The sequence below is a fragment of the Drosophila nasuta genome, unplaced genomic scaffold, assembly GCF_023558535.2.
Source record: "Drosophila nasuta strain 15112-1781.00 unplaced genomic scaffold, ASM2355853v1 ctg38_pilon, whole genome shotgun sequence".
Lineage (NCBI taxonomy): Eukaryota > Metazoa > Arthropoda > Insecta > Diptera > Drosophilidae > Drosophila > Drosophila nasuta.
Window position 1 is genome coordinate 114,598 of NW_026869550.1, and position 25,841 is coordinate 140,438.

The 25,841-nt window shown below is 38.3% G+C and overlaps 1 pseudogene; it reads left to right on the plus strand.

Annotated features, from left to right (window-relative positions):
• The first annotated feature begins 442 nt into the window (after positions 1 to 442).
• On the plus strand, positions 443 to 18,114 carry LOC132797947 (villin-like protein quail; annotated as a pseudogene).
• The last annotated feature ends 7,727 nt before the right edge of the window (positions 18,115 to 25,841 follow it).

Genomic DNA, 25,841 nt, shown 5'->3' on the forward strand with positions numbered 1-25,841 from the left:
CTCATTATACGCTGATTTTTATACTGCATCGATATCGACAGGCCTGTGATGATTGATGAGTTGATGAGCTGGGTGAACTTCAAAAAGGATTAGAATATATAACAGCTTTGATATAATATTATATTTGTCGGCGCATTGAAACTGCGTGGTTGCGAATGTATGTGTGTGTGTGTGCGAATACACATTTTCGGGTATTTCACCAGAGTAATAATATTGCATCAGCCTCTTGCGGCTGTGAGTGTGTGGTTGCCAGGCAACCGTTGACAGGCGACCGTTGCTTTGATGTTGTCGCTTTAAGAAGTACCGTTATAGCGAGGCGACAGCGTTGTGTCGCTGTCGCCGATCGTGGTTCGGTAGTATACACAGTAGGTAGAGAATTAGACGCAGGCAGTTGCGTACCAGAACTTAAAGTGTGTACAAGGCCGAAACTCGATGCGCCATAATGGAAGACAACAACAACAACAACGATCATGATTCGACATCAGAAGTGGGATCTGGCCACCAGCCTTCAACACTAGATGGACCATGGCGTACCCTGATGGAATTGCAAAATAAAAATTTAATTGAACTAGTGAGAGCCATAAAAACAACTGTACCCGATGCAGGGCAGAACAAAACTGTGCAACTACCCAAATTCAACCCAGACAAACCAGGCGCCAATGCATCATCGTGGTGCACAACTGTGGAAATAATTTTACAAGAAAACACATTGAGAAGCAGTGCGTTGGTTATGGCTTTGAGTTCGGCTTTAGAAGGAAGTGCTTCGCAATGGCTTTCGCAAGTGTGCTATGCTGAAATTACTTGGCCGGAGTTTAAAGAATTGTTTATACAACGCTTCGACACTATAGAAACACCAGCCGCTATGTTTCTTAATATGCTATCAAATCGACCGACTGATGGCGAGAGTCTGGCTGTTCATGCAAGTCGCATGGTTACCGAACTAACGACGAAATGGCGCCAAATGGATAACGAAGAGATTGCTGTGTTCAGACCCTTGCGCTGCTGGCAAGCTTCGATCACCGATTGCAGCGTTTAAGTTTCACATCAAATGTTCGAACCAGAGGCGATCTACAGTCCGAATTAAAAGCATTCACTTTTATTAAAAGGAAAAGCGGCGCTATGGAGCATCAGTCTGACACTTATTCTAAACGGCAAAAAGAATCACCGATAGAGTGCCATTTCTGCGGAAAAGTGGGCCATAAAATGTTTGAATGCAGATTCAGGAAACAACAGAATCAATTCGCGACTGATAAAACCCAACATGGCAGGCATGATGTTCATCACCGTGGAAAATCAAATTTAACTTGCTACAAGTGCGGAGAATTGGGTCACATATCCACCCAATGTACAAAGAATGAAGCTGATAAGAACAAGGCATTCAACCAGGAGAAGTGAGTGGAACAGTGCAGCGTTGCAGTACCAAAGGGTTGCCTGAACCATAGAGGCCAAATTTTTGAAATCGGGATCGGAATGCTCGTTGATGAAAGAAAAGCTAAGTATCAAATTTTCTGGTAAAAGATTCAATAAAATTGTTATGTTAAAAGGTATCGGCAGCAAAGGAATATGTAGTACTGTACAAATATTAAGCAATGTAAAAATTGACAATTATAGTATCGAAACTTTGTTTCATGTAATAGGCGATGATGATATGCAAAACGACATTGTAATTGGCTTTTTGTCCGACACTTTTCCAGTTTCCACTTACGACCGGCTTTATGGCTTTGGGTTTTCTATTTGCGTTGCTGCTGCTGTTGAAATCGTGTCTCCGTCTCAATGACAGCTTTGTGTGCATTAAGAGTGATCAGAAGGAGTATGTTATTGTTCAGATAGACGCGTTTACCAAATATGTCTATCTTAGTCATAGTCTTAAATTAGACAGTGAGAGTTGTATAAGGGCCGTTCAATCTGCCGTTTCATTGTTTGGAGTACCAAACCGAATAATAGCTGACCAGGGAAGGTGTTTTACATGCACAAAATTGGGGATTTCGTATTACTTAAGAGCGAAGAAAGACACCAGGCCAAGCTAAGTCCAAAATTTAGGGGGCCTTTTGAAATAGTAAAAGTTCTAGAAGGTGACAGGTACATTTTAAAGTCTTTAACTAATAAAAGAAATTACAAATATGCACATGAGGATTTAAGAAAATTACCAGAGGGGCAAGTGCCCGAAGAGCTAAATTTGTACGATGATTATAATAATTTAGATGAAAGAAACGTAACCGCTACAGAAGAGAGTGAAAATGAAAATATTGAGAGTATTGAAGAAAAGAGTGAAAATGAAAATATTGAGAGTATTGAAGAAAAGAGTGAAAATGAAAATACTGAGAGTATTGAAGAAGAAAATGAAGTACACCAATAAGGGTGAGAAAGTTGTACTGCTGGCCAATGAAAATGGCAGAGTACTGAGTCCATAAAATATAATGCAAGCACAAGTGCAAAACATATTGTTTGTTTTGATCATGGCGTGTGGGGTATTTGATTATGCGACTATAAGAGTGAATAATGAAGAAGAATGGATTATATAAAAGAAGAAGAATGGATTATATAAAAGAAGAAAAATAAAGAAATGAAAACAAAGAAATGAAAAGAAAGAAAGAAAAATTGAATTGAATTGATGAATAATTATGGTTATGTAACTGAATACTGTTTTGTGAAACTGTTAATGATAATTTGTTATGAATTAAGATAAGAAAATTGGATTTTGTTATGAAACTATTTAATGTTCAGTCTAATAATTAAAAGAAAGAAAGAAAATTCAAATGTTGTTATTTTCTACACGAGGTCGTGTTAGGGTCAGGATGGCCGTGTCGGCGCATTGAAACTGCGTGGTTGCGAATGTATGTGTGTGTGTGTGCGAATACACATTTTCGGGTATTTCACCAGAGTAATAATATTGCATCAGCCTCTTGCGGCTGTGAGTGTGTGGTTGCCAGGCAACCGTTGGCGAGGCGACCGTTGCTTGGATGTTGTCGCTTTAAGAAGTACCGTTATAGCGAGGCGACAGCGTTGTGTCGCTGTCGCCGATCGTGGTTCGGTAGTATGCACAGTAGGTAGAGAATTAGACGCAGGCAGTTGCGTACCAGAACTTAAAGTGTGTACAAGGCCGAAACTCGATGCGCCATAATGGAAGACAACAACAACAACAACGATCATGATTCGACATATTCATACCATACCCATCTGAGGACTTACTATTGATTATATCTAACTTAAAATATAATACTAAATATAAAATTTAAATTTTAAATCAAATATGAATTATATTTCAATAATATTTTTATTGAATTTACGCTATATTGTTGAACATTTTGTATGGACAAGAAAAATTGTATACGAGAAAAGAAACGGCAACCAAGGCGACAGTGAGTGCAACAGCACTATCGGCGGCGTCAGGAGCAGCAACGAAAATCAGCAGTGTTGACAATCGCACTGTCAACACAACATCCAATCAGGGATGCGACGACGAGTGGTGCGGGCTCGGCAACACATAGCAGCGAGTCGTAGCAACGAGTCTGCGAAACGCGCAGCCTCAGCAGCGCATGGTGCACTTCCACGATGATAATGAGAAGTGATAACGATCAGCTCTATGTTAATCCGTTCTCTCTCAAAAGGGTTTATCAGACGCTTGTATTCCTTCTGGAACCGTTTTAGCAACGCATGGCGTCGCTTCTACAGCCTCTTGCTGTCCTCGGCGTCACTAAACTGGTGACTCAAGTGCAAATATCTAGGCGTATGGTGGCAACTCCCTTGCAAAGTTGTTGCCACGCCTTTTGGCGCGGGCCTTTGCAGTTGCAGATCAGTTGATGTGTGCTGTACTGTGGTCGTTGCCACGTGATTGCACACACAATATCCTACACCAGGAAAAACGCACTAATTAGAATTATGAAATGTAGTTGTCGGGAGCAGCAGACAGCGCATGTTAATGCAATGCTGTGACAGAGTCTGCCAGCAGCGCTGCATCTGCTGGCAGCGCTGTATGCTCTCTGTTAGCGATCGCTTGCTGTTCGATCGGCTAATTGCTTAATCTTGGTTTGACTCTTCAATTGTAATTGCTTGTAATCGTGTCGGTGGCGAAGCTTGGTCCTACGCAAGTCGCAGCCAAATAGTCAAAAGTGGTGGTTACATATACGACATATGTACCATCTCAATAAACAATTCAATTGTAAACTCTTGTATATCGTGTCGGTGGCGAAGCTTGAAAGTGTTCAAGTCACAGCCAAAACATACATATAAGTGGTTACATATATGTACATATGTACCACAGCAATAAACATTTAATTTGAATTCGCGTGTTTTATTTATAAACAATATTCTTGCGAATAAAAGTTACTAAAAAGCTTAGTAGCTCAACATTTGGAGGCCCCGGCGAGATACATATTCTCGCTTAGTGTTGTGAATGCAATTGATTTTGCATAAATAATTGTTGAAAATAACTAAACATAAATAAAAGTAAACAATAACAATTGTTGAAACATTGAAAGTGCAAGTGCTGGAGAGTGCAAAGTGCTAGAGTTGGAATTGATTTATATATGTACATATGCATATATATTTAACAAGCGGTGCATTTCTATTCTTGCATTCTCCGTTGTTTGCGCATGTTCGCCGTTGCTCCGCGTCTTGCGCACCCTCTCCGGACTCCGTCGCTTGTCTATGCTCACCGCTACTCCGCTGTCGCAGCTGCGTGCATTGACCTTCAGTCTTGCTGCTCTCTTATGCTCTCGGTTTGTGTGATCTAAATCAGCTAATCAACTGATTAACTTTGAACAGCTGCTGTGCGTAAGCAACTCGCGCGAGTTATATATGTTTGACATATATATACATGAGTTGTATTTCAATAAATAAGAATGTACACAGTGTCGTAGATTTGAACTGGTTTATTCAGAGAATTGATACAAACTGAAGTTAAGCTGTGCAAGAAGTGCTATTTTATACTTGGATGTTGGCGGCAGCCAAACCGTCTGAGTTGTTTATAATTACGTTAGCATATTCTGACTTTAGAGTGCAAGCTTGGTTGTTTATGTTTACGTTAAAGAAGCTAGCAGTCCCAGTTTGGGTTATTAGTTTATAGTGGAAGCTTGAATGTTTATGTTTACATAATTGACGATCGCAATCCCGATCTAATGGAATGCTTTGTATGTGTTAGTGTTGGGTAAGTGGTAAGTGGTGACAAATGAGATGGGGAAGTGGTAAGTGGTGACAAATGTATAACTCCTCCATCGCCAGAATTTGAATTCTCCTGAATTCTTTTAAAATTAACATGAATATTATTAGGTCTTAATTTTATACACAAGTAAAATATTAATATTAATATAATAATTGCAAATGTAATTGAAATGCCATAACTTATTTTTTATGAAATTTTAACTCTGTGATTTCTTGTAAGTTTTCAAAGTTCTGTATTGAGAAGTGTTCAAAGTTTATTGTGTTTTTATAAGATTGGTTCAATAAGTTTGTTGGGTAAAAAATCTATCATAAAATTCTATTTGTTCATTTGCAAAGTTTTCAGATAATATTTGAATTTTACAGTTAACAAATTGTATTAAGTAGTTTCCATTTAATGTAATATTTCTTTGATCGCAATTTTGTTTTAATTTTTCGTTTTTACTGTTTCTTACAATTATTGTTTCATCATCTATACTGGATTTATTGTTGAATTGGAATTTACAATTGTTGTTTATTGTGCAGCTTTTACTTAATGTTAGTTCCTTAAAATTACATTTTCTTTATAATCGTATATTTTATTACAAATTTGAGTAATTAGTAAATTTTCTTGATCAATTCGAATATTGTTGCTGTAAGGTATTGCAGTTATGAGTTTGATGTCTGTTTTATAAAGTTTTTGGGTAGCTTGATTGCCATGACAATTGCGTTGTTTTTGTATTTTAATATGCCCATTCTGATTAATTTAATTTTATAAAAATCTATTTTAAATTTATTTATTTCGTCTTTTGATAATATTTCTGGTAAAATATATTGTTTTTGCTGATGCAATGGTTTCTTGAATATAATTTAATTTTTCTTCAATATTTTTTAAAGTTCTCATTTGATCATTGAATAATATGTTTTATTGTTTCTTTTGTTTGGTTATTCATTTTGGCTGAAAGAAGTTCTATCATATTTCTGTCTTGATGGATTATGCCTGCTAGTGTGTTAATAGTATTATTAAAATGGTTGTTAATGTGAATTTGTTGGTTTAAGTTAGTGATTGCATTGTGATTATTTTGATCTATTATATTTAAGTGTTCTATAATTTCTTCCCTGTCCTCATTGTTCATAATGCCAAATAGCCATTTATGTACGGTGCCTATTCCATTAAAAATACCTCTTTCTGTTCGTGTTGATGGAGTGATAGAACTTACTTTTGCCCTTAGTAATTCTATTTCATCAATTAATGTTTCCTTATTTGCTATTTCGATATTCTTTATATTGTCGTATATTTTATTGATTATTATTGTGATTTGATTAATGTCAATAATGTGCAAAATTATAATAGTTTCATTTACAATTTCTGTAGAATACATATGTATAGGGACATATCCTGCCTCCTCTTGAATTGGGACCACATGCAGTCTAGCATGTGTCATTGATAAAATCATTAAAGTGATTAATAAAATATTCTGAAAGTGCGAGTAAAAGAAAAAAATGTATATATATATATATGTATTTATTACTAAAACTGTTAATGTATATGTGCATGTATTTTAATTTTGTTCCATTTTTAATGGTCTTTTGATATTACATGGATGAATATCTTCTAGTTTGGCGTATCTAAAATACGGCTCATCTTTATGTCTTAATCTTTTGTAATTTTTAATTGGTCCTTCCTCTCTTTTTTCTTCATACTGTTCTCTTTCTTCATTTAGTTTTGTTATGATTTTTCTTTGTTAGCGCTTATTATTTCTTTTAAGGTCTTGTGAGTTCTTTGTATTTTTAGCTTTGGGGAGCATTTTATAGTTGTGTGATACCTATTATTGTAAGTGTTGACAGCAATTTGAATTTTTGATTCTATCGAGATGTCTTCATCTATGCTATTGACAATTTCTATTAACGTGGGTGAAGTCTTTCAATGTCTGCGTTACCTGTGTGCGAGTTTGGTTTTGTTAAATGTAACTCGACTTTTCTTTATTTAAGAAACTTTGAATCTGTTCTGATCTAAATTCATTATCCATAATAATTTTGTTGGGTTTGCCAAATTTTGTGAATTGCTCTATTATAATTTGCAATTTTGCCCTCCAATTCCTATCTTTTATATTGTATGCAGCTACAAATTTTGTAAGTTTATCTATGATTGTAACAAATGATCGGTGTTTGATATGGAAAATGTCTATATGAATTATTTCATTTTTTCTTGAGGAGTTTCTGTGATATTGAATTTTGCTTTGATCGGTTTCCTGTCATACTTAATTTCTCTACATTTTGTGCAGTTGGATATAACTAAGTTAATGTGCTCTCTAAGTTTTGGATAATAAATTTTGTCTTTCAAACTATAAAATGTCTCGTTCATGCCACTATGTAGGGATTCTTTTGTGTGATATAAAGCTATTTGTTTGTGGAGTTCCTGTTCGTCATTTATGTCTACTGCTCGTTTTGTACATTTTAAGAATTTTATATTTTTCGTGTCTTTAAAACTGTCTATTATAATACATTGTACTTTATAGTAAATGGAATCTGGTACTTCTGAATATATGCCAATAGTTCCCTATTAATATTGTTTAAGAGTTTCTGTTCTATTTCTAAATTGTCGTCTGCTGGATTAATTTCAATAATTTTTCTGCCTTTATTTTTAATTATACTGTCTGTTGCTAAATATGTGATAATGATTTGAGTTTTGAATTTATTAACTATATCATCTGTTATATAAAAATCTATTGGTTCGTTCTCGTTTGCTGAGTGAATTGTGTCTGTCAATGCTAAATTTGATTCATTAATATTTTCTTTTGTCTATAAGCGGGGCTGTTTCCTGCCTACTGAGGAAATCCGCCACTTTGTTATTTTTCCTTTTAAATATTTGATATCACAATCAAATTCTTGTAGTTTCAATATCCATCTTTGATGTTTGTCCTTGAGGTCTTTCCCTTTGTATTTTTTATTTAGATACATAATTGGTTGGTGATCAGTTATAATTGTAAATTGTGTGCCATATAGGTAATGCCTAAAGTAGTCTACGGCATACACAATTGCCAGAAATTCTTTATCTGTCGCGCTGTATTGCTTTTCGTGTTTGTTTAGGGTCCTAGATACGAATGCTATTGGCTGAGTTTGCTGTGATAACACTGCTCTATTGCAAAATCACTCGCATCTGTCGTTAATGTAAAAGGTTTATCGAATTCTGGGAATTTCAAAATTGGATGTGAGCTTATAAGTTCTTTTAAATTTTCAAAAGAATCTATAAATTCTGGGTCATTTTTATTAATATTATTTCCTTTTTGTAAATATTTGATCATAGGGTATGCAATTTTTGAGTAATCTTTTATGAACTTTCTATAAAACCAGTCATGCCTAAAAACCTTTTAGTTGTTTTTCTGTTTTTGGGATTGGAATAGCTAAAATATCTTGTATCTTTTTGGATTTGGTCGAATTCCGTCTTTACTGAGTACATGTCCTAAAAATTCTGTATCTTGTTTCATAAATGAGCATTTATTTACTTGTATTTTTAATCTGTGTTCTTGGAGTTTTTAAAAATTTTTTCTAAAGCATGTTTGGGTTCTTCGAGCGTTGTTGAGAATATTAAAATGTCGTCTAAGTAGACTACACATATTTTGTTTATGTAATCTCTTAAAACATCATTCATTAATCTTTGAAAAGTTGCTGGTGCGTTTTTAGTCCGAATGGCATTCTAACGTATTCATAAAGTCCTAATGGTGAAACAAACGCTGTCTTCTCTATGTCTTCTTCAGCCATCAAGATTTGATGATAACCTTTTGCTAAGTCCAATGTACTGAAATATTGAGCCCTACCAAGTTTGTCTAATATTGAGTCCATGAGAGGTAACGGATATTTGTCTGGTATTGTTACACGATTTAATCGACGATAGTCTACACATAATCTATATTTTTGTACTCCTAAATTATCTATTTTCTTTGGCACCATGCATATAGGTGAGCTGTATTTACTTCTGCTTTTTCTTATTATGCCGTTTCTTTCCATTTCTAAAATTTGTTTTCGAATTTCTTCTTCATATTTTGGAGAACACCTGTAAATTTTCGAATTGATCGGTTGGTCCGTTATTGTTCTTATATTGTGTACCACTGTATTTGTATTTGTCAATTGGTCGCCTTCTTTATAGTATAACTTGTTAAATCTTTTGTTTAGATTGGTAATAATTTCCTTTTCTTCTAAATTTAAATCTGTTAAATTAAAGCTTTCAATTTCACTTACTTCCAAAACACAAGCCTCTTCAGGATGCTTGGAATGGAATGGAATTTCAGCATCATTTATCAGTTTAATTGTTTTCTTCTTGAAATCAATAAATTGAACGTTTCTTTGGATGAAGTCCATACCCAATAGAAAATCGTATGATTTATCCAGGGTAAAGCCACCCATCTTGAACGAACTTGTGGAGAATATTGAAATTCTCTTGGTGCTTCTGTCATAACTAAGTAATTATTAGTTTCAAACTTTGCATTAATTGTATGAATTGTTTTTGAATATTTTTCAATTATTTTGTAAAATTTTCCTGCACTCTATTTGTGTTTAATATACTAATTGTGGATCCAGTATCTAACAAAAGTAAATTTACAATCTTCAATTGTTCCTTCTATTAAAATTTTTCTTTCATCCGAGGCTACTGGGTAAAAAAATCTTTAGGGATTTCACTTGTTGTACTTTTATTATCCTCATCAATTATATTATCAACACTCATTGCCTCTGGGGATTCTGTCTAACATTTTGACTTTCATTTTTATTGTAATTATTATTTGGATATTGATGTGGATTATTGTTAGTATTCTGATTTTGTTGATTATTGTTATAGTTATGATTGTATTGTGGATTAGTATTGTTATTCCTATTTTGTTGTTGATTGTTATATTGTCTCCTAGTATTTTGACTTTTTGGAAAATTGCCATTATTATTGTTGTTTTATTATTATTGTTGTTGTTATTATTATTATTATTGTTGTTATTATTATTATTTCTTTTGATCAATATTGTTACCTGAGTCATTCTCGGTATTTTTACGAATTAACAATCTTTTGATTTAAATTTCCAAAATTTAGACCGATATATTTAGCAATTTCATTTCTAACCATTTGCACTGTTGTTAATGGCATTAGCGAGACTGCCATGGAGCCTGCAGCTAATTCTTTTATTCGTTGAATCAATAGTGAACTTAATATATTTACTAAGCTTTCATTATTTTCAAATACAGCAAAGTCTGTTATTTCTTCCACTATGTACCTTACCTTAATATCTAAATCTTTAATAGATGTCACTCTGAGATTGTTGATCTTCCTAGTCAAACCCATTTGGTCCATTCTTGGCCGGTAATGATGTCGCAATTTCTCCTTACATTCCTCCCACGTTGTCGGTGTATTGATGGTGAGAACTGTTCTTGCCTGTCCTTGAATCTTCGTGTTGAATATAACGCTGAAAACCTGATCCGCATCATCTGCATATTCCTGCATAATCTGGTCCACTGAAGCAATGAATCCATGGAGAGTACCATCTTGTCCAGTAAATGTTGGAAGATATCGAGTTTCCTTTTCAATCTGGTTTCTAGCTCTTGTTCTTGAGTTCGCATTTGGTAGTTGCATTTGTTGAACAACAATTTGAGTGAGAGCCTGAATGCAATTCTGCATTTCGTTTATATTTTCGTTTTCCATTTTAAAGTTTATATATTTTTTTATCTTTGATTGTTAAATTGCCACTGGATTGTTTAGTTTTTAGTTTAGTTGCACAATTATGACTTTGTCCCTTTTATGCCACTATTGTTTTACACTTTTTCACTTTTGGCGATAATTGTTATGCCTTTTCAGCTAAGTTCAAATATCACTTCTTAGTGTGTGTATTGTATTGTTTTTTTGTTTTAACTTTTTCACTTTCGATAACACTTGTTATGCCTTTTCAGCTAGTTCAAATGTTACTTCTTAGTGTGTTATTAATTTATCCGTCCGTTCAGACCGGCTGCGCCAGTTATATATGTTTGACATATATATACATGAGTTGTATTTCAATAAATAAGAATGTACACAGTGTCGTAGATTTGAACTGGTTTATTCAGAGAATTGATACAAACTGAAGTTAAGCTGTGCAAGAAGTGCTATTTTATACTTGGATGTTGGCGGCAGCCAAACCGTCTGAGTTGTTTATAATTACGTTAGCATATTCTGACTTTAGAGTGCAAGCTTGGTTGTTTATGTTTACGTTAAAGAAGCTAGCAGTCCCAGTTTGGGTTATTAGTTTATAGTGGAAGCTTGAATGTTTATGTTTACATAATTGACGATCGCAATCCCGATCTAATGGAATGCTTTGTATGTGTTAGTGTTGGGTAAGTGGTAAGTGGTGACAAATGAGATGAGGAAGTGGTAAGTGGTGACAAATGTATAACTCGCGCGTTTGTGATCGCGGCTTTGACGCGTTTTCCGTGGTGCGCTTCACTTTAAGCTGCTGCTGTGCTTAAGCAACTAGCGCGCGTCTGTGATCGCGAGTTTGACGCGTTTTGTCTTGCCTTGAACTGCTGCTGTGCTTAAGCAAACCGCGCGCATTTGTAATCGCGGTTTGACGCGTTTTTCTTGCTGCGCTGCACAGTAAGTTTGCCATTTAAAGTGAGCAATTGCCAGTTAGCAAAAGTGCGGTTAACTGCTAACAATGGAAAACTCGATAAACGAGCAAGCGACTACTGTCGAAAATCGCGCGCGGTTTTTCAAGCGGAAGGTTCTATCGCTCTATGATAGCCTTGTGAGACTCGATGCGTCGCTTTCTGAAGTTAAGCTAGCTACATTTAATTCATCTGAATTAGCAGTATGGTTGGAGCTATTAGAACGTGCTCAAGCTTCATTTGACTTAGCTCAGAATGCGCTGGAGGAGATTGACTATAATGAAACGCGGAACAATTTCGATGAGCGTTTTCTTGAAGTGAAATCGCGTGTTCGGGCGCATTTTGACAGTCGCGAGCGTCAATTGATTCGGTCGCCCACATTGCGGCGTGAGGAGACCATCGATCCTTCGGCTAATGGCCTGGGTGCCCACGCTAATAGACGTCGTCTACCCGAGCTCAATGCCACATTCCGCAAGGTGCCGAAGCATGCGTTAACCTTTGAGCTGTGGAAGATCGACGAGGATCGCCTAGAAGCCGTTGCTCGAGCACAATATGGATCATTCTACGACAACTGTGCGTACATCATTTATGCATCGAGTTTAGTGGGACACTGTGCGAATCACGAGACCATCACACGCGAGCAAAAGCCGAATGTGCCGTTGGAGCGTTACATACATTATTGGCTGGGCAGCAATGTCAGCGAACAGAATCGCTCGAATGTTGTGCACAAGATTCAGCAGCTAAACTCGTATCTAGGCAATGTGGCGTCCATTTATCGCGAGACGCAGAATCACGAAAGCGCACGCTTTCTCTCCTACTTCAAGAAGGGCTACGATGTACTCTCTGGCGCCTTGATCAACTCGGTTCAAAAGGTGCGCCTCTTTCAGCTGTACGGTCGCAAGTGGCTGCGTGCTATTGAGCTGGCTGAGATTAAGTGGTCACACTACAATTCGGATTACATCACGGTGCTGCAGATGGAGGCCATCACCTTTGTGTGGATTGGACGCTCGAGTGCCTCGATTGAGCGTCGAAGCGCGCTCGCCTGGGTGCAGCGACAGCGTGGCAAGGATTCTGGCACTATTTGCATCGTTGACGATGGCTACGAGCAGTCGATGAGTGCGGAGCACAAGCAGGCATGGAATATGGTGTTGCCACTGCAGCAACGTCGTGTCTTTCAATCCAATCAGCAGCTGGACAGCAACAGATATGACTCCAAGACGAATGACGATATCAATGGCAGCAGCAACAAGTTTCGCATTTAAAAGTGCAATCAACGTGGGCGATTGCATCTCGATCAACTGCACGTGAGCATGCCCAGCAAGGATGATCTAAGCGATGCGCATGGCGTCTATCTGCTCGACAACTATGGTCAAAGCATTTGGCTGTGGGTTGGCGCCCAAGCCACTCAAGCGGATGCTCTCACGGCCATGAGCAATGGGCGTGCATTTGTGAAGAAAAAGAAGTATGCAAACAGCACGCTCGTGGTGCGTGTGCTCGAGGGACAGGAACCCGTGGAGTTTAAGCGTTTATTTGGCAACTGGCTGACGGTGTGGCAGGATAGTACACGAGCCCACAAGCCTGTTTCCACCAAGTTTGGCAAATCGGATGCGGTTCGCTGTGCGAACTCCCAAGATGGCAGCGGACACACAGTTGGTGGACGATGGACGTGGCGAGCGTGTTTTGTATCGCATCTTTGGCGATCAACTGGTCGAGCTGCCGGCCACCAAAGTGACGTTCTTCCCCACCAACGCCTCCTATGTGATCAAGTACACCGTTCAGTGTGCCACCGTTGTGGCCGCTGATGTGGCCAGTGTGGGCGTCAAGAGCATCATCTACCAGTGGAACGATTCGGAGGCATCTGCGGAGACAATTGCCAAGGCAGATCGCTTTGCCATGACTAGTTTCGAGTCGATGCAAGGTGCGGAGGCGATGTTTGTGCAGCTCTACGAGTTCGATGAGACGCCACATTTCTTGCAGCTCTTCGAGGGCAAACTGATCATAATGCGAGGTCAACGCAGCGAGCTGCTGCATTCCAATAACAATCACAATTGCGACTTCAAGACCAATATTATGCTGGAGACCTTTTGCTGAAGATCTATGGCGATGCCAGCTACAACTCCAAGGCTGTCGAAGAGCATCCATTGTCAGCGATCAGCTCCAAGGATTGCTATGTCATCAAGACGAATCATGTGTGGGTCTGGTGTTGTAATAGGCCGCTTGTCGTATCTGAAATTGACTAAGCCTAAAAGTATGCAACATTTTTTTCGTTCTTTTTCTGTACACATACATATTTATACCTATTATTTATTATATTATTTATTTATATGTTTATTGTCCTAGTTAATTTGTATTATTTAATCTGTTTAGTTGTATAAAATAATTTGTAGTCTGAGAAAATGGTACTCAATGTCTTGTCATGGTTTGTGCTGAGAAGCGGAGCTTTATTTACAAATGAGACTGAAAGCTCCAAAAATAGCGCCATCTATTGGTGGACCACGATACATGCAAGCATTAATTGCTAGATCAGCTGATCGTGTGAAGTCCAGACCAAAATAGACAAGCGATTACCTTTTTGAGTAGGATTAATTGTCAAATTTCCGAAAAAAGGTTTTTGTTGTTGGTTTTGGTTGGAAGAAATGGTTAGCAGGTTATGTGCAGAACCTGAAAAAATAGTGGAAAAGTGCATGTGCTTTAATAGAAAAAAGTACATCAGTGAAGTGGTTGGTGTAGACAGATGCTTAAAACGTACTTGTGAGTATACAAAGATACTTCATTGTATAATTGTTATACTGAGTCGTTAACCTGGTCATCTTCTTTTTACAAAAGTGCACCTTGCCGTCCACTTGTAGCTGTTTGTCCACTAGAGGAATTTGCCAACTGGCGTAAATAAACCAAGTGCCGTTTTCCAGATTAGGTAAATATTTGTTATACGTGTATTTAGTTTTTTTTGTTGTTCTAAGTTTCGTTTTGTCTATTTATTTTAGATTCGGCACCCAGCCATAATTTATATAATAACCCAGATATAATTTAAAACCCAGTTATATATAACTCCGCCATAAATTATAATAACTTAGTCATATCGTATATAAAACCCGTGTGTAAATTAGAAATCATTTAAAATGAAACTTCAACACACACAACTGCTTGACTAACGGCCAACAACAAAAGCTTCGTCGCAGCTGTGCTGGTCTCCTCAGCTGTCGGTACACCAAAACAGATGGTCTACCTAAACGACGGTAGCCAGAGATAGCTGCCGACTCGCACTGCTAAACGGAGAACTGCTTCCAAGCAGGTTGGCTTCGTCTGTTGTCGAAGAACAACTTACCGTTGGCAGTCTCGCCTCATTCGCTGGCTACGGATTTTGCTGCTCCTTATTGTGTCATCGCGGCAGAAGGCGAATGGCTGATTGTCAGCCTATGTTTTTGAGTATTTTTGTTGGATTATTGTTAGTTTAAATTGTTTAGTTAAAATGTGCATTTTAAGTGAATGTTTATAATTGTTGTAAGTGTATTATGATGTGGCGAGAAAATTGAAACAACAACTTTTCTTGGGCACTCATAATGCAAGTACCACGGTATTGCTGTATAAAGTAACAACTGCAATCAGTTAAGAATGCATATAAGGCACCATATATAGGCAAAATATCTTTTAAAAATTGTATTTAGTTGTAAAATTTCTTGTGCCTGTATTGCCTGCAAAGAATTGCCCTAGCAGCTCATAGCAGCCAGCTTTTACGCTTGCGCAAAAGCTTTATTGTTATTGTTTATCCACAGCTTCACCACAGACAGTCACTAACACAAGGAAAGATCTTTCTGCGTGGAGTCGCCGAATGTATGTAAGTCTGTTTCACTCTTACTAATTGATTAGATACATATGAGTTAGAGCTTTTGGTGCATCTCACCATAGCGCTGCTACAGCTGCTACTGCAGTCCCAGCGGTCAATGACCTTGTAAGGCTGGCCATATACCTGACTGCATTGAGTGACAGCCATCAGCTGATCCTCATCCAATTGCTTGCGCAGAGTTTTTTCTTTTTATGTTTAAATAGATAAATAATGTTTGCCTATATGCATTGTACTTTCCATCATTCTCAATGAATTCAGTTTATTTGCAAAATTCTTAAATTATTAGTAAATTTCAAAAACCAAAAATAATTATTTATATTATATTTATGTTAGATCATATTTTATATTTATAGGTTAATTATTTTTTTTTTTTTCTTTATTTATTTTTTTTTTTTTTTTGCCTTATTTTAATTACGCCTCATACACACTTACTATGTTTGTCCGTTAATTTATTTATTTACTTATTTTTCTTGTCATTTCGTTTGTAATGTTAAAATTCAAATCACTTTTCTTATATGTTAATAAATTAAGTATGTCCGCTTAAGTGTTTACTTTATTTGGAACCATGCCTAACCAAGCAGGAGTAGGTTAGCCGAACCACTGTCTCTTAGGGATCCTGCCAACTTTTAATTTTGGCATTTGAATGCAGGATCACGGTAGGGTGGGCGTCTGCACACAATATCAGCTGTGTTGCATGAGAGAGTGGCTCCGTCTTCTTTGTTAACCTACCTTCCTCTCCTTCCCTTCCTCTTCTCTTTCACTATTGTTTATTGTAACCTTCCCATTGCACTTCTTTTCTGTCTTCCCTTATGTACGCGAATTTTAAATGTATTATTATTATAAGTGGTGCGTCCTATTAGTTGGCCCTTTCCTTCCGGAGAAGCCAGCGCGTACGCCACACTAGTAAACCCAACACCAGCACCCGACGAATATTACACTAGTGATTCGTTACAGATATAATTATAATTTAATAATATATTTTGGCGCTCAATCGTGTGGCCTGTTTTTGGATAGAATCTAAACATGGCCTTTAAAATATTATATATGCTCTAGAATCAATAACATCCAGTGATTCAAGTCTTTTTGTTTGTCTTTATACATATTTGTGTACTAGGTTAGTCTCTTTGTGTCTATTTTATTAGCGAGAAAGTAATACCTCGTAAAATCAAGACAAAAGAACTTAACCAAAGAACAAAAGAACTTAAACTTCCCTTTTAGTGGCTGTTAAGGCATTCACATTTCAATTAGTGTTTGAAACGGATCGTGGCTCAGAGCTGCTTTCTCGTCATACTAATTGAAGGTATGCCTATCTAGCAACTAGTCCTATCCATTCAGGTGGGTTAATTAGAAAATCTGGAGGCTAACTTACACTCTGTGAAGTTTTGCATGGTTTCCAAATATCTTATGAATCGTGGTTGTTTATCAGTTTTGTTGAAATTTGCATTTGTATTATTATTTATTTATCTATTTAATTGTTCAGTTATTTTTTGTGTGTTATTTATTATTTGGTATTTGTTTATTTATTTATTTATTTCATTTTTCTCTTATTTATTTAAATCTTTATTTATTTATATATTATTTTTCCCCATTATTATTATTTATTTATACAGTTGTTTGTAGAAAATTTTTCCTTCATTAGCAGAAATTCTGAAGATTAGGTCTTACATATCATGCCAGGTCCCATAATTCAAGGTGAAACCATTTGTTGTGTTTGCACTCAGGAGGTCGAACATCCTGCTCAATTGTTAGCTACAAGGTGCAATCATTATTTTCACCACGCCTGCTTTAATACTCGCACTGACAATAGGAATTTGTGTCCAGTGTGCCGAACGGTGTTAACAAGATCTTCTGTGAATCTTGCTGAAGAATTGGAAGCAGCCAGTTCAAGTGCCACTATGAGAACTAGAGGGCAAGCGAAAGCCACGGCGACGGTCACATCGGCAAATGCCAATGTAGGAAATTCTACAGGTATTGGTAGTAGGTCCAGCTCGCAGCCAAGGCAGCCGACTCCAATTCCACAAGCTCCGCAACCGGTTGTAGTCCAGACTCCAATAGCTCAGCCAGTGGCAAGTGCTATGGGTCAAGAGATACAGCAGGCAATTGCGGCTGCGATGTCAGCAGCATTAGTTCAGCAGACGCAGATGCTATCGCAGGTGATGGAAAATGGGTTTCAGAGATTAGTTCAGCAACAGGTAGCTGCCAATACTGAACCAATTCAATCCGTTACTAGACCTTCTCCAACAAGTCCACAGCATCAAAGCTTTCAGGAGTTGTTTGGATTACCAAATCGGCTAGATACGAATCCGTTGGTAAATCCGAGAGCGCCGCAAGTTGGTGCCAACTCTTCGCCATTAGGTTCTCAATTGAGTAATACTCTACGACCCGACAGGATTAGTCAGATAATTGCTAATTGGAAACTAAGATATTCTGGACACTCGTCTATGTCTATAGAAGATTTTCTCTATCGAGTAGAGTCATTGACTCGACAAACTCTGACGGAGACTTTGAGTTGCTAGCAAGATATGCGAGTAACTTGTTTGAGGGTAGAGGGAGTGAATTTTTCTGGAGGTACCACAAAAGTGTGACAGAAGTTCGTTGGGCAGACTTATGCAAGGCATTGAAAAATCAGTTTACGGATGGCAGAACTGATTGGGAGATTCGAACAGCTATTTCGCAACGAAAGCAGAAAGCCAACGAATCGTTCGATCAGTTCTACGAAGCCATTATGGCATTAGTAGATTGTTTGAACAGCCCAATGAGTGAGCAGTCCATACTGGAGGTCTTACGAGCCAATTTGCTCTCGGATATTCAGCACGAATTATTGTATGTGCCAATATTCAGCGTTGAGCAGTTGCGTCACACTGTTCGTACGCGAGAGGTTTTGAAAACCATTTCAATGCCATCAACCGTTCCCAGAGGTTTACCGAGACGGCATGTAAGTGAAGTCACGGTACAAGCCACAATGGATGAAGAGGATGATGTTGAAGAGCCAGAGAATCTGGAGGTGGATGCTCTAACACTTTCTTGTTGGAATTGTGGGAAGAGTGGACATCGATACCAAGATTGCGTAGCAGAACGTAAAGTTTTTGCTACGGTTGTGGTAAGCGTGACACGTATCGACCCAGTTGCACGAAGTGTGCAATTCCAAAAACCCGTATGGGCGTGCACCGTTGACAAGTGCACGCAAACTAGTCTCGAAGGGTACCAACACGGAGTAAAAAGAAGATATAAATGTATCGAAAATAATACCAGAAGTTCAAGTAAACCCGGCTAGATCCAATATTTCAGATTTAGATAATGTTTGTAGTTCTTGTATTCGTAATAAGCAGAGGAAGGGGAACTATATACGAATTAAAAATGAGGAAAAAGAGCTTTGTTAGCGTCAATAGTAGACATCGCGGATGATCTTCGTCCTTATGCCCAAGTCAATATACTAGGCAAATTGATAACGGGGTTAATGGACACTGGCGCTAGTATTAACTGCATTGGCGGAAAGTTAGCAGAAGAAATATTAACTAATAATACCGAATATACGCGGTTGTCATCAGCTGTAAAACTGCTGATGGAAATAGGCAACGAATTTGTGGCAAGTTGGTTATTCCTGTCCAGTTTAAGGGCAAGACACATTCACAACGATTTTATATCGTCCCGACTTTGTCGCAAGACTTGTATTTAGGTATTGAGTTTTGGAGAGATTTCGAGCTATTGCCAATGTTTTTGATGCACCAGGCTCACACTAACAGCATTGCCTCAATTACATTTAATGATCCGCAGCAACTCGAGTTAACATCTGCGCAAAAACGGAACTTATCACTGTTATCAACCAGTTCCCTTCATTTGCAGAAAAGGGGTTAGGAAAGACCAATTGGCTAACACACGATATTGAGGTAACGGACTGCAAACCCATAAAGCAGCGGCATTATGCAGTGTCACCAGCGGTGGAAAAGTTGATGTACCACGAACTCGATCGAATGTTAGCGTTAGGAGTAATTGAAGAGTCCGATAGCCCTTGGTCGGCACCCGTGGTGTTGGTTCAAAACCTGGGAAAGTTCGTCTTTGTTTGGATAGTCGTAAAGTGAATGAGGTGACCATTAAGAACGCTTATCCGATGCCGTTAATAGATGGAATATTAAGTCGATTGCCAAAAGCTGAATTCATATCAAGCATTGACTTGAAAGACGCGTACTGGCAAATTCCCTTGTCACCCAATGCACGACAGAAGACGGCGTTTACTGTCCCCGGTAGACCATTATACCAATATACGGTCATGCCCTTCGGCCTTACGAATGCGCCACAAACAATGACCAAACTTATGGACAAAGTCATTCCACCGGAATTGCGAAATGAAATTTTCGTATATTTGGATGACTTGTTGGTAATTTCCGACACGTTTGAAAAGCATTTAGTGGTCCTTAAACAACTTGCAGATCGTCTAACACTGGCAGGTCTCACCATCAATGTTGAGAAGAGCAAATTTTGCTTGCGAGAGGTGAAGTACTTGGGGCATGTCATAGGTCAAGGTACGATACAGACTGACCCTGACAAGGTAACAGCCATCCAAGAGTTTCCCGTGCCGAAATCGATAAAGCAAGTGCGACGATTTTGGGAACAACAGGCTGGTATCACAAGTTTATTCATAACTATGCTGGTATTGCGGCTCCGATATCTGATACGTTAAAGCAGAAGCGCAAGTTTGTGTGGTCAGATGAAGCGCAGAAGGCATTTGAATTACTTAAAGATCTGATGTGTAAAGCACCAGTGCTGCATAGTCCAGATTTCTCCAAACCCTTTGCAATCCATTGTGATGCAAGTCACACAGGTGTTGGAGGGTGCTGATGCAGAAAGATAGCGAAAGTAATGATGTACCAATTGCGTTTATGTCACGAAAATTGAATAAGTGCCAACGCAACTATTCGGTTACGGAGAAGGAGTGTTTAGCAGCTGTAATGTGCGTCAAGAAATTTCGTGCGTATGTAGAGGGTCACGAGTTTTCGATCCACACCGACCATGCGTCATTAAAATGGTTAATGTCGCAAGCTGATTTAAGCTCGAGGTTGGCAAGGTGGGCACTTAAGTTGCAAGCCTTCTCTTTTAAGATCGTGCATAGGAAAGGCAGTCAGAACATTGTACCTGATGCTCTTTCTCGCACTTACACCGAGGACTTATCTTCGCTAAGTGTTGATAAGGTAGTAGATACTACCTCAATCCATTTCAAGTCGGCAGAGTATGTAGAGCTGAAAGAGAAAGTTAAGGCCCAGCTATCTCAAATGCCTGACTTAAAGATAGTAGACCAAATCATTTACCGCCGTTCCGAACATGTGTCGGCAGAACAAGTTGCTGATGACTTATGTTGGAAAGTTTGGATTCAAAAGATCTCATCGCTGAGGTGCTAAGAGAATGTCATACTTCTCCACTCTCCGCACATAATGGAATCACCAAAACCTTAGAACGTGCGAGGCGATTTTACTATTGGCCGAATATGCTAAGTGACATAAAAGCTTTTGTCAGCAATTGTGATATCTGCAAAGTCACAAAGCATTCAAATCAGCCATTGCGACCGCCTTTAAGCCATAATGAAGAAACTTGTAGAATTTTTCAAAAACTATATGTGGACTTTTTAGGGCCTTATCCGCGTAGTCGTTCTGGCCATATTGGCATTTTGTTGTGGTAGATCATCTGTCTAAGTATCCATTTTGCACCCCGTGAAAAATTCACAGCGGAGGCTGTAGTGCGGTTCTTAGAGAGAACATATTTCATTGTTTCGGTGTTCCAGAGGTTGTTGTATCTGATAATGGAGTTCAATTCAAGTCGGATAAATTCAATGAATTGCTCCAAAAATACGAGGTACACCATCGGTATACGGCTGTTTACGCGCCGCAAGCGAATGCTTCAGAGCGTGTCAATCGATCAGTGCTTGCTGCTATTAAGGCGTATATTAAGCCTGATCAGACAGATTGGGATGAGTCGCTGAGTTTTATCGCGACACATTCGGCCGTGCGATCAAGTCCGTATAGAGTGACCTTTGGGCAACATATGGTTACCAATGGAAAACTTATGCGCTTCTGAGAAGCTTGGATCAATTGGAAGACAGAACTACTCAATTTAGTAGAGACGACTCAATTGAACTTATTCGTGCGGCTGCAAGGAGTGGTATACTACAACAGCAGATACGCAACGAAAAAGTTTATAACACACGTAGTCGAGAGGTCAACTTCACTGTAGGGCAGGAAGTGTATAGACGGAACTTCCAACAAAGCAATTTTGTGAAAGGTTTCAGTGCTAAATTAGCTCCAACGTTTGTAAAATCGCGAGTCAGACGCAAGTTAGGTTCCGCATATTATGAGTTGGAGGATTTACAAGGCAAGTTCATAGGCAAATTCCATGCGAAGGACATTAAGCAATAAGCGCTTGTCTTCGCATAATGACTATTGCTACCTCCAAGCGGTATCCCACTTTGTCGTTACAACGACTAAGTGTGATTTTGCCAGGGGATGTGTAATAGGCCGCTTGTCGTATCTGAAATTGACTAAGCCTAAAAGTATGCAACATTTTTTCGTTCTTTTTCTGTACACATACATATTTATACCTATTATTTATTATATTATTTATTTATATGTTTATTGTCCTAGTTAATTTGTATTATTTAATCTGTTTAGTTGTATAAAATAATTTGTAGTCTGAGAAAATGGTACTCAATGTCTTGTCATGGTTTGTGCTGAGAAGCGGAGCTTTATTTACAAATGAGACTGAAAGCTCCAAAAATAGCGCCATCTATTGGTGGACCACGATACATGCAAGCATTAATTGCTAGATCAGCTGATCGTGTGAAGTCCAGACCAAAATAGACAAGCGATTACCTTTTTGAGTAGGATTAATTGTCAAATTTCCGAAAAAAGGTTTTGTTGTTGGTTTTGGTTGGAAGAAATGGTTAGCAGGTTATGTGCAGAACCTGAAAAAATAGTGGAAAAGTGCATGTGCTTTAATAGAAAAAAAAGTACATCAGTGAAGTGGTTGGTGTAGACAGATGCTTAAAACGTACTTGTGAGTATACAAAGATACTTCATTGTATAATTGTTATACTGAGTCGTTAACCTGGTCATCTTCTTTTTTACAAAAGTGCACCTTGCCGTCCACTTGTAGCTGTTTGTCCACTAGAGGAATTTGCCAACTGGCGTAAATAAACCAAGTGCCGTTTTCCAGATTAGGGTAAATATTTGTTATAGGTGTATTTAGTTTTTTGTTGTTCTAAGTTTCGTTTTGTCTATTTATTTTTAGATTCGGCACCCAGCCATAATTTATATAATAACCCAGATATAATTTAAAACCCAGTTATATATAACTCCGCCATAAATTATAATAACTTAGTCATATCGTATATAAAACCCGTGTGTAAATTAGAAATCATTTAAAATGAAACTTCAACACACACAACTGCTTGACTAACGGCCAACAACAAAAGCTTCGTCGCAGCTGTGCTGGTCTCCTCAGCTGTCGGTACACCAAAACAGATGGTCTACCTAAACGACGGTAGCCAGAGATAGCTGCCGACTCGCACTGCTAAACGGAGAACTGCTTCCAAGCAGGTTGGCTTCGTCTGTTGTCGAAGAACAACTTACCGTTGGCAGTCTCGCCTCATTCGCTGGCTACGGATTTTGCTGCTCCTTATTGTGTCATCGCGGCAGAAGGCGAATGGCTGATTGTCAGCCTATGTTTTTGAGTATTTTTGTTGGATTATTGTTAGTTTAAATTGTTTAGTTAAAATGTGCATTTTAAGTGAATGTTTATAATTGTTGTAAGTGTATTATGATGTGGCGAGAAAATTGAAACAACAACTTTTCTTGGGCACTCATAATGCAAGTACCACGGTATTGCTGTATAAAGTAACAACTGCAATCAGTTAAGAATGCATATAAGGCACCATATATAGGCAAAATATCTTTTAAAAATTGTATTTAGTTGTAAAATTTCTTGTGCCTGTATTGCCTGCAAAGAATTGCCCTAGCAGCTCATAGCAGCCAGCTTTTACGCTTGCGCAAAAGCTTTATTGTTATTGTTTATCCACAGCTTCACCACAGACAGTCACTAACACAAGGAAAGATCTTTCTGCGTGGGAGTCGCCGAATGTATGTAAGTCTGTTTCACTCTTACTAATTGATTAGATACATATGAGTTAGAGCTTTTGGTGCATCTCACCATAGCGCTGCTACAGCTGCTACTGCAGTCCCAGCGGTCAATGACCTTGTAAGGCTGGCCATATACCTGACTGCATTGAGTGACAGCCATCAGCTGATCCTCATCCAATTGCTTGCGCAGAGTTTTTTCTTTTATGTTTAAATAGATAAATAATGTTTGCCTATATGCATTGTACTTTCCATCATTCTCAATGAATTCAGTTTGTTTGCAAAATTTTAAATTATTAGTAAATTTCAAAACCAAAAATAATTATTTATATTATATTTATGTTAGATCATATTTTATATTTATAGGTTAATTATTTTTTTTGTTTTTTCTTTATTTATTTTTTTTTCTTTTTTGCCTTATTTTAATTACGCCTCATACACACTTACTATGTTTGTCCGTTAATTTATTTATTTACTTATTTTTCTTGTCATTTCGTTTGTAATGTTAAAATTCAAATCACTTTTCTTATATGTTAATAAATTAAGTATGTCCGCTTAAGTGTTTACTTTTATTTGGAACCATGCCTAACCAAGCAGGAGTAGGTTAGCCGAACCACTGTCTCTTAGGGATCCTGCCAACTTTTAATTTTTGGCGTTTGAATGCAGGATCACGGTAGGGTGGGCGTCTGCACACAATATCAGCTGTGTTGCATGAGAGAGTGGCTCCGTCTTCTTTGTTAACCTACCTTCCTCTCCTTCCCTTCCTCTTCTCTTTCACTATTGTTTATTGTAACCTTCCCATTGCACTTCTTTTCTGTCTTCCCTTATGTACGCGAATTTTAAATGTATTATTATTATAAGTGGTGCGTCCTATTAGTTGGCCCTTTCCTTGAACCCCATGCAATCTGAGCAAAGCCCGGAGAAGCCAGCGCGTACGCCACACTAGTAAACCCAACACCAGCACCCGACGAATATTACACTAGTGATTCGTTACAGTGTGGACAGAGCAGCACTGGCGATGCTCGGGAGATGGCCAAATCGGTGGGCGCACTACTGGGCGAAAGTTCGCTGATGCTGGAGGGCAAGGAGAGCAAAGAGTTCTGGCAATCGGTGTCAATGTACTTCAATCAGACTCTCGTCATCAATGGGCAATCGTGTGGCAGCACCCGGAGAGCCATAAACAAACTCTGCCTACTGCCCCTGAAGGATGATGTTGAAAGATAGGCTTTCAACGGCGGGAGTATGTCGGGAGCAGCAGACAGCGCATGTTAATGCAATGCTGTGACAGCGTCTGCCAGCAGCGCTGCATCTGCTGGCAGCGCTGTATGCTCTCTGTTAACGATCGCTTGCAGTTCGATCGGCTAATTGCTTAATCTTGATTTGACTCTTCAATTGTAATTGCTTGTAATCGTGTCGGTGGCGAAGCTTGGTCCTACGCAAGTCGCAGCCAAATAGTCAAAAGTGGTGGTTACATATACGACATATGTACCATCTCAATAAACAATTCAATTGTAAACTCTTGTATATCGTGTCGGTGGCGAAGCTTGAAAGTGTTGAAGTCACAGCCAAAACATACATATAAGTGGTTACATATATGTACATATGTACCACAGCAATAAACATTTAATTTGAATTCGCATGTTTTATTTATAAACAATATTCTTGCGAATAAAAGTTACTAAAAAGCTTAGTAGCTCAACAGTGGTTTTCTCGCTACGTACCTTGTAAAACCAACAAGAGGGCCAAAGAAAATAAAAACAATGCACTTTGAAAAGTGCGCACTCCCGAACAACACCAATAAAATATACATATAATATTATGACGGATGCCGTCAGATTTATTTTTAATATTTTGTTTGTAACGGCGCCTGAAGCAGATATAATTTAAATGCGTCCTAAAAGTATGCAAGTTAAATTTCAACTAAGGGCGCAGCTTTAAGTGCATCAGCTGCGCTGTAAAGCCGAGCTTTAAGTAGTGCATCAGCTGCGCTGAAAAGCTCAAATTTGACGTGTAGCGAGTTGCACTGGAAAGCTCAGCTTTGACGTTTGTGTCACCACGCGCATGCGCAGCTAGCTTAAGCTAGGCTGGTTCCGGTCAAAGCACTTTTCTGGTGACCGGCAGCG